Source organism: Bidens hawaiensis, unplaced genomic scaffold, assembly GCF_021521415.1.
Source record: "Bidens hawaiensis isolate Kalapana, Puna unplaced genomic scaffold, B.hawaiensis_p1.1 tig00047003_1, whole genome shotgun sequence".
Taxonomy (NCBI): domain Eukaryota; kingdom Viridiplantae; phylum Streptophyta; class Magnoliopsida; order Asterales; family Asteraceae; genus Bidens; species Bidens hawaiensis.
The window spans coordinates 93879-101980 of record NW_027498408.1 but is presented as its reverse complement, the minus strand read 5'-3'; positions in this window follow the sequence as shown (position 1 = coordinate 101980).

Below are 8102 nucleotides of genomic sequence, written 5' to 3'. Positions count from 1 at the left end.
GGAGGATAAGGTCTGGAATAGGCCTTCTTGTTCGGGGTATTTTGGTTTTGGTTAGGAGGAGGTTGGTTATTGGGTTGGTTAATGGCATAGGCCTTACGCTTGTTGTTGTGGTTGTTGTTGCGGTAATAGTTGTTGTTGGAAGCAGGTTTGGGTTCGGCTTTAGCATCAGAGGATGAGTCGGTTTTGGTCTTGTCGGGATTAGGCTTGGAATTCTTGCAGGACAAGGTTCCATCCCTAAAATGACTGTCGGTGAGGGAAGCAGCTAGGTCCATAGCCTCACCGATGGTTAAGGGATCACAACTCACCACAACATCACGGAAAATGTTTGGTAAACAGCTAATGTATTTCTGAATGTCGTTGTTCTCGGGGGTTGCAAGGTGTGATATGATTCGGCTAAGTTAACGGAAACGGTTAGAGTAGGTAGAGTTATCTCCATTATCTTGCTTGAGCTCCCCAAACTCGGCTTCAAGTCTCTGCAGCTCATGATCAGGGCAGAACTCCTGTTGGTGCATGATGTCAGTAGTTCAGTGTCTAGTGTCTGTAATCGAGTCGTTTGGATTTGAGTTTGTATGTAAGCGAAGTTGCTAACAAGTTCGCTGATATAGGCGAACTTGTTAGACAAGCGAAGTTAGTGACAACTTCGCCTGAACATACCAGGCGAAGTTGTCGTGATTATATAAACTAGGTTACGGCTTAAATAGAAGATAGATTAACAGTTTGTGTATTCGAGTCAGAGAGTTTTGTATCCAGTGATCATAGTATCACGTGCTTACGGTTGGAATACAACGTGTGTTTGGTTATCGTATCGTGTATTAGCTCGTATTGTTTTCTATACTCGTAACGTCTTACGTAGGGATTCCGCACCTGCGTAGTACGCGATATCTCGTGTAGATCCGGCTGGGAACCTACAATTGGTATCAGAGCATTTGCTCGATTGTGTGGTTCGGGATTATCACGCGGGTATAGAAATCGTTCCGTTCGACTATTCGCGGGACGAGTTTTCTGATCTTTTGTGCTATACTCTCCTCCTACAATCTTAAACAACCCATAACACCTTCACAAACCTCGAAAAACCCAGAAATCTAATCTGCAGAAACTTCGTGTTCATCAGGCGAAGTTGCCGTCACTGTTAGTAGGGTTTCGGCGAAGATATAAGGTTAAGCGAAGTTATCCACAACTTCGCCTACCTCTTCAAGTTCGCTTACCTCAAGCGAAGTTACCCACAACTTCGCCTACCTCCCAAGTTCGCTCAACTTAAGCGAAGTTATTCTCAAGTTCGCCAATCCAGCGAATTTAAGAAAGTGAGCGAAGTTACAAATTCACGCGAAGTTAAGTTTTAAGCGAAGTTATCCACAACTTCGCCTACAGAGCTGTTTGAAAATAAAATTTTTGATTTTCGGATTTCTTTAAGTTTTGAGAAAGATGTCTTCGATAAACATTACTGAACTGGTAAAGATGGAAGTAGAAGCGGGTTCGGCTACAAAAGCACCTAAGATGCTTAAGAAAACTGATTATGTAGCGTGGAAAGATCGTTTTGAACAATATGTCAAGTATCAAGATGCCATGATGTGGGTGTGTATACAAGATGGTTACATTCCACCTACTGCTGAGTATGAGGGTCGTGATCAGATCAAGAAATACAAAGAGATGGAAGAAGAGGAGAAGAAAATGTATGAGGCCGAAAGCAAAGCTCATGCAGCAATTACAATGGCTCTTCCACAAGAGATACTTCACACCTTCCGAAAGTATAAAACTGCTAGAGAGCTTTGGGAATCACTTGAGAACCGGTTTGAGGGCAATGTGGGAATTCGTGCCTCGAAAATTAAACTTCTAAAAACCCAATTCTCGGTCTTCAAGTATCTGAAAAATGAATCACTTGATGATATCATCACTAGATATTATCATCTGATGACTGAACTCAGCAACTATTCAATTGCTTACAAAGAAGATGAGATAGTTGAAAAGCTTCTTGATGCTCTCCCACCAAAATGGGAGATGTATACTGTGTTGATGAGAGAAGATAAAGACTTTGCTGACTATGACCTGGAGACAGCAGTTAACAAGCTAAGAACGTTTGAACTGAACATGGTACGAAAGGAGACACCTACCGATCAGGTTCAAGATCCGGGTATGTATGGTGCAAAGATTAACTCAGGATCAAGTTCGAAAACGGAATCATCTGCTTATTACTCTAAGGGAGAGTCAGGCGCGAGCTCAACACATGAGGGACATGTATCTCTCAACATGAACGGTGACGTGTGCTATGTAGCTGGAGGGTCAAATGCTTCTCAACCTCAAGTGACCAAGAGTAGTTATTCCCCAAGTGTTTCAAACAACAACTACTCGAAGATGCCCATGAGTGTCAAATCTGCTGAACAGCAGTTTGCTCTCTATGCATCTTTTATTGCTTCGTATGAGAACTACATTCAGGGTAAGATCGTTGATCCTGCAGTTTTGGATGAAGACTATGACCAGATCGATGCTGATGATCTGGAGGAGATGGATCTGCAGTGGCAGATGGCTATGATTGTCAGAAGGGTGAAGAGGTTCATGAAGAAGACTGGCAGGAAGTTTGTTGGAGAGAGGCCAGGGTTTGATAAGTCGAAGGTACGCTGTTACAACTGTCAGCAGAATGGCCACTTTGCAAAAGAGTGCAAAAATGAACGTGTAGAACGCAATCAAAACAGATCTACACAGCAGAGTGGTAGTGGTAATGACTATAGAGCCATGATTTCCAGACAGAACGAGGAGTATAACTGGAATCTGCATGTTGAAGAAGTATTTGAACAGGCCAACTTGGCAAACATCGAAAATGCAGATAGTGAGAAGGGAACTGGCGAAAATGAAGCGTACATGGCAGATGTAGCAGACCAGCTCTCCGAGGTAAGTACCGAACTCCCTTGTACTAAGTGTGAACATCTGTCTGAACAACTGACAACTATAACTGATCAGTTTGTTTATAAAACTTTAAAAGAAGATCATCATTTCACTAAAGCTAGAGAAAATAGTTACAAAGTAAAAATTAAAGCTAGTGAAACTGATATTAAAAGTCTTAAAGCAAAGCTTGCTGAAAAAATTAAAGTGATTGATCTTAGCTATGAAGTTCTAGAAGAGAAAACCAAACTAATAGCTGAAAGGGAAAAACAGATAGCTGATCACCAGGTAAAAGTGGTGGAATTTAACAGGAAACTTGAGCAATTCAGAAATTCCTCCGCTATACTTGATCACCTCGTTAGTGATCAAGGTTCCCCAAAAAGGGGAGGAATTGGTTATCATGAAGTTCCACCACCTTTCAATCATAATTACACTTATAACCCTAGTAATCAGAAATCTGTTGATGTTGACTATGGTCAGACAGTTCCAGTTCAAGTTACTACTAAAGAAGCAGAAGTTAGTAAGCCTGTTGCAAGTATTAAGATTTCTGCTCCGAGTCCTGTCTCATCTAACTCAGACAAGTCCTCTGAGTCGTGTGAGACAAAACAAGAGGAAGTATTACCGAAAAGTGGAGAGAAAAATAAAACACCTAAAAAGAAGTCTCTACTAAACCCGTATGTCCCACCATATGTGAGACAAACGGGCAGTAATACAGCCTCAACATCTAAGACAACTTTTGATAAGAAAGTTGAAAACAGGTGTTGTTTTAGATGTAATCAACAAGGACATCTTGTTGCTGATTGCCCTCTGAAGCAGAGATTCAGAGGTGTGAGGCCTTCGAGAACTGAAAATAGAACTAACGATAATGTTAAAACTGAAAACCCATCAAAATTCAGAAATTGGTCTAATTCAGGTTTTCAAAGAAAAGGATCTCAGTTTTTCACTGCTAACAACCAAACCATAACTAATAATTCATTTAATTCAAGACGGTTTGGATGGCCTCATAGACAATCCACAAGAAGGTATCCTGATAGGACTCACAGAAATCATTATAATACTAACTTTGGACAGCCAAGGTACGGAATGTATCGACCCAAGACCAATCGGTCTTGGGTCCCCAGATTTTAATCATCTGCTTTAATCGTGCAGGAACAGTTGAACAGGGCTACCAACAATCAATGGGTTGTGGATAGCGGCTGTTCCCGGCACATGACGGGTAACAAGAATTTGTTACACGACTTGAAACCTGTTCAAGGAGGAAGAGTGAGTTTCGCAGGAGAGAGCGGTGGAAGGATTACAGGAATAGGGACGGTGTCGAATGGAAAGATGACTTTGGAGAAAGTAAATTTTGTTGAAGAACTGAAGCACAATCTGCTGAGTGTTTCGCAGATTTGTGACAAAGACTACACCGTACATTTTACAAAGAATGAAGCGATTGTGTTGCATCCTGGTTTTAAGATACCAGAGGATTGGATTGTTATGAAGGCTCCAAGAGTGAAGAATACGTATATCATGGATATGAGATCGACTGAGATGGTCACAGAAGAATCGTGTCTTCTGTCAAAAGCGACTGAATCGGAGTCCGAGTTGTGGCATAGGAGAATGGGGCACATTCATCTTCGGAAAATGAACTACCTTGTCAAAAATAGGCTTGTGCTGGGTGTTCCCTTGAAGAATTTCAACTTTGAAGACAAATGTTTATCATGCAAAAAGGGAAAGCAACACAAGAAATCCCATCACACCAAGAAGGTCAATTCAATTGTCAGTACCCTAGAATTACTTCACATGGATCTCTTCGGTCCTGTGAATGTAAGAAGTCTAGGAGGAACATCGTATTGCTTGGTGATCACTGATGATTTCTCTCGATATTCCTGGGTATATTTCCTGAAGTCAAAGGATGAAACAGTGCAGATGGTAAAGAATTTGATTACCAAGGTGGAGAATATCATGGGGAAACGGGTTAAATTCATCAGGAGTGACAATGGAACTGAGTTCAAGAACTATGAGATGGAGATTTTCTGCTTACAGAAGGGGATAGAACATCAATACAGCGCACCGTATACTCCACAACAAAATGGAGTGGCTGAGAGGAAGAACAGAACTTTAATTGAAGGAGCCAGAACCATGCTGGCTGATTCGAAACTTCCCGTGGTGTTCTGGGCTGAAGCTGTTGCTACAGCCTGTTATATCCTTAATAGAGTGTTAACTGTTAAAAGTTTAAATAAAACCTGTTATGAACTTATGCATGGGAGAAAACCCAACCTGAGTGGTCTTGAACCATTCGGGTCCCCATGTTCGATATTAAAGACCAATTCTAAATTTGGTGAAGTAGCCGACGAAGGAATCTTAGTCGGATACGTTGTTGGGACTCCCAACAGACGGGTCTTTAATACATCGAACAGCAAGGTTGAGGTGGTGTGTAACACTGATATCACAAGTTACAAATCACCAAAACCAAGCTCGGGGCCCGCTGGGGTTTTCGACTATGATAGACTCTTTAAATATTTTAACATACCTTATCTGGATTTTGCAGATGTTGAGGAAAGAATTGCTACGAAGATGATATGCGATGAGGAAGACACTTTGGTACAACGACCACAGTATGATGAATGTCAGCCTTCCTCGTCAAATGCTATCAATACCCCTGCTGCCTCTACTGAAGAAGAATTCATCAATCCGTTTCACTCTCAACATCAATCACCCATTGATGAGCTATCTTCGAACTTGGAAGATAATCTGAATGTCAGCTCGGTTCCGACTACGAGAATTCACAAAGATCATCCTTTGGAGAATGTGATAGGTGATATGTCCGCCGGTGTACAAACAAGACAAAGCTTGAATGAGCACACCTGTGTTTACACAAGCATTAAAGAATCAGGCATAATCAACGAGTGCTTGTACACCTGCTTTATCAGCCAGATTGAACCAAAGAACTATCAAATGGCTCTTAAGGACAGCTCGTGGGTCGAAGCCATGCAAGAAGAGTTAGCTCAGTTTAAGAAAATGGAAGTATGGGACTTGGTTGCAAAACCAAGAAATGTGCATGCGATAGGCACGAAATGGGTCTTCAAATGTAAGAGAGATGAGAAAGGGATTGTTATCAGGAATAAGGCGAGGCTGGTTGTTAAAGGCTTTAATCAACAAGAGGGGATTGATTACAATGAGGTGTTTGCTCCTGTGGCAAGATTGGAAGCCATTCGGCTGTTTTTGGCATTTGCTGCTCATAAGGAGATGAAGGTCTTTCAGTTGGATGTGAAGAGTGCGTTCCTAAACGGTAAACTCGACGAGGTTGTGTATGTTGAGCAACCTCCGGGTTTTCCTCACCCTGACTTTCCCGATCACGTGTACAAGCTAAGTAAAGCGCTGTATGGACTACATCAGGCACCTCGTGCCTGGTATTCAACCTTATCAGATTACTTGCTTGAGAATGAGTTTGAAAGAGGTAAAATTGATAGCACATTGTTCTTCAAGAGAAAGGGTAGCAACTTTCTGCTGGTGCAAGTCTACGAGGACGACATTATCTTTGCTGCATCAAAGGTCGCCATATGTCAGGAGTTTGAGGCCGTCATGAAGAAGAGATTTGAAATGAGTGCTATGGGTGAACTAACTTTCTTTTTAGGATTGCAGGTTGATCAGAGGAAAGACAGGATGTTCATTCATTAGACGAAGTATGTCCATGATGTTCTCAAACGCTTCAAGATGGAGGACAGCACTCCATATGATACTCCTGTCTGCGTCAATCACAAATTGGGTGCTGATTCAGACAACGATGCAGACGTGGACCCAACCCAATATCGGGCTATTATAGGTTCTTTAATGTTCTTAACGGCTTCTAGGCCTGATATAATGTTTGCTGTTTGTCTTTGTGCACGCTTTCAGGCAAACCCAAAAGAATCTCATTTGAAGGGTGCGAAGAGGATACTTCGGTATCTCAAAGGCAAGCTGAAGCTGGGGTTGTGGTACTCGAGAGGAGGAGACTTGGAGCTAGTCGCTTACACAGATTCTGATTATGGAGGGTGCAATCAGAGTCGGAAGTCTATAACTGGTGGATGTCAGTTTCTTGGTGGCAGACTAGTGTCGTGGCAATGCAAGAAGCAGACCTCAGTCGCAATTTCAACCTGTGAAGCAGAATACATGGCAGCATCCAACTGCTGCTCCAGGTTCTTTGGATTCAACAACAGTTGCGCGATTATGGTCTGAATTTCTCACTTACTCCTATTTGCATTGATAACACTGCTGCTATCTCAGTAACTAACAATCCCGTGAAGCACAGTAAAACTAAACATATTGACATACGTCATCATTTTATACGGGATTGTGCTGAGAAGAAGCTGATTGAGCTCGAAAAGGTTGACACGTTAGATAATTTCGCTGACTTGTTCACGAAAGCGTTTGACAAAACTAGATTTCAAAACCTTGTTTAGCTAAATGGGATGATCAATCCTGAGTAACCATGTCATATGTTTGTGTTTAAAAAAAAAAAAAAAAAAAAACGTCACTATCGCTTAGAATTATGTCGGTTGCCTCAGTTTGAAGGACATGTCTTCGGATATGTTTGGTCCACATTTCTACTTGTAGAATATGAGGATAGCCATTAACCAGATGACTGAAAGTGACCGGGGCGGTTTATGATGAGTTTTCATTCTTTCGCTGAAAATTAGTCGATCATACTTAGTTAGAAGGACACATACTAGTATGTGGTCGGTCCAGCTGATCCATTGGATCTTCGGGATAGCCGTTAACCTGAAGACTTTGATTTGGTCGGGGCGATAGAAGTTAAATTTTTCTTTTTGGGAAATGAAATTATTTTTCAAGTCTACTACTTCGTAAGAAGTACCTTTACTATGTTTAACAGAAAATTGATCTAACCTTGGAAAGTGATAGATATACTGATTCTGTGTGCTTAACTAGTGAAGTTATTAGGCCTAAAAGACTTTAGAACAGTCATTGTATGTCATGGTAGCTTTTTATGGTGCGTAAAAGTAGAAGTGATACTAACTAAATCTACTCGATTTTATGTGGAAACTCCTTAAGAGTTGTGCATGTCTTCATACATATCTTTCCGTATGATAGGCAGAAAAGCGATTACCCAGTCATACACGAGCCCGTGAGTGTTCTAATTCCCGTGAAGATAGAGTGTCAAGACGCTGCAGTGATCCAGATTCGGGACTTGCAGTTATTTTCTACTTGAAGTTGTGTATATACATGTTAGATTAAAAAAAAAATAA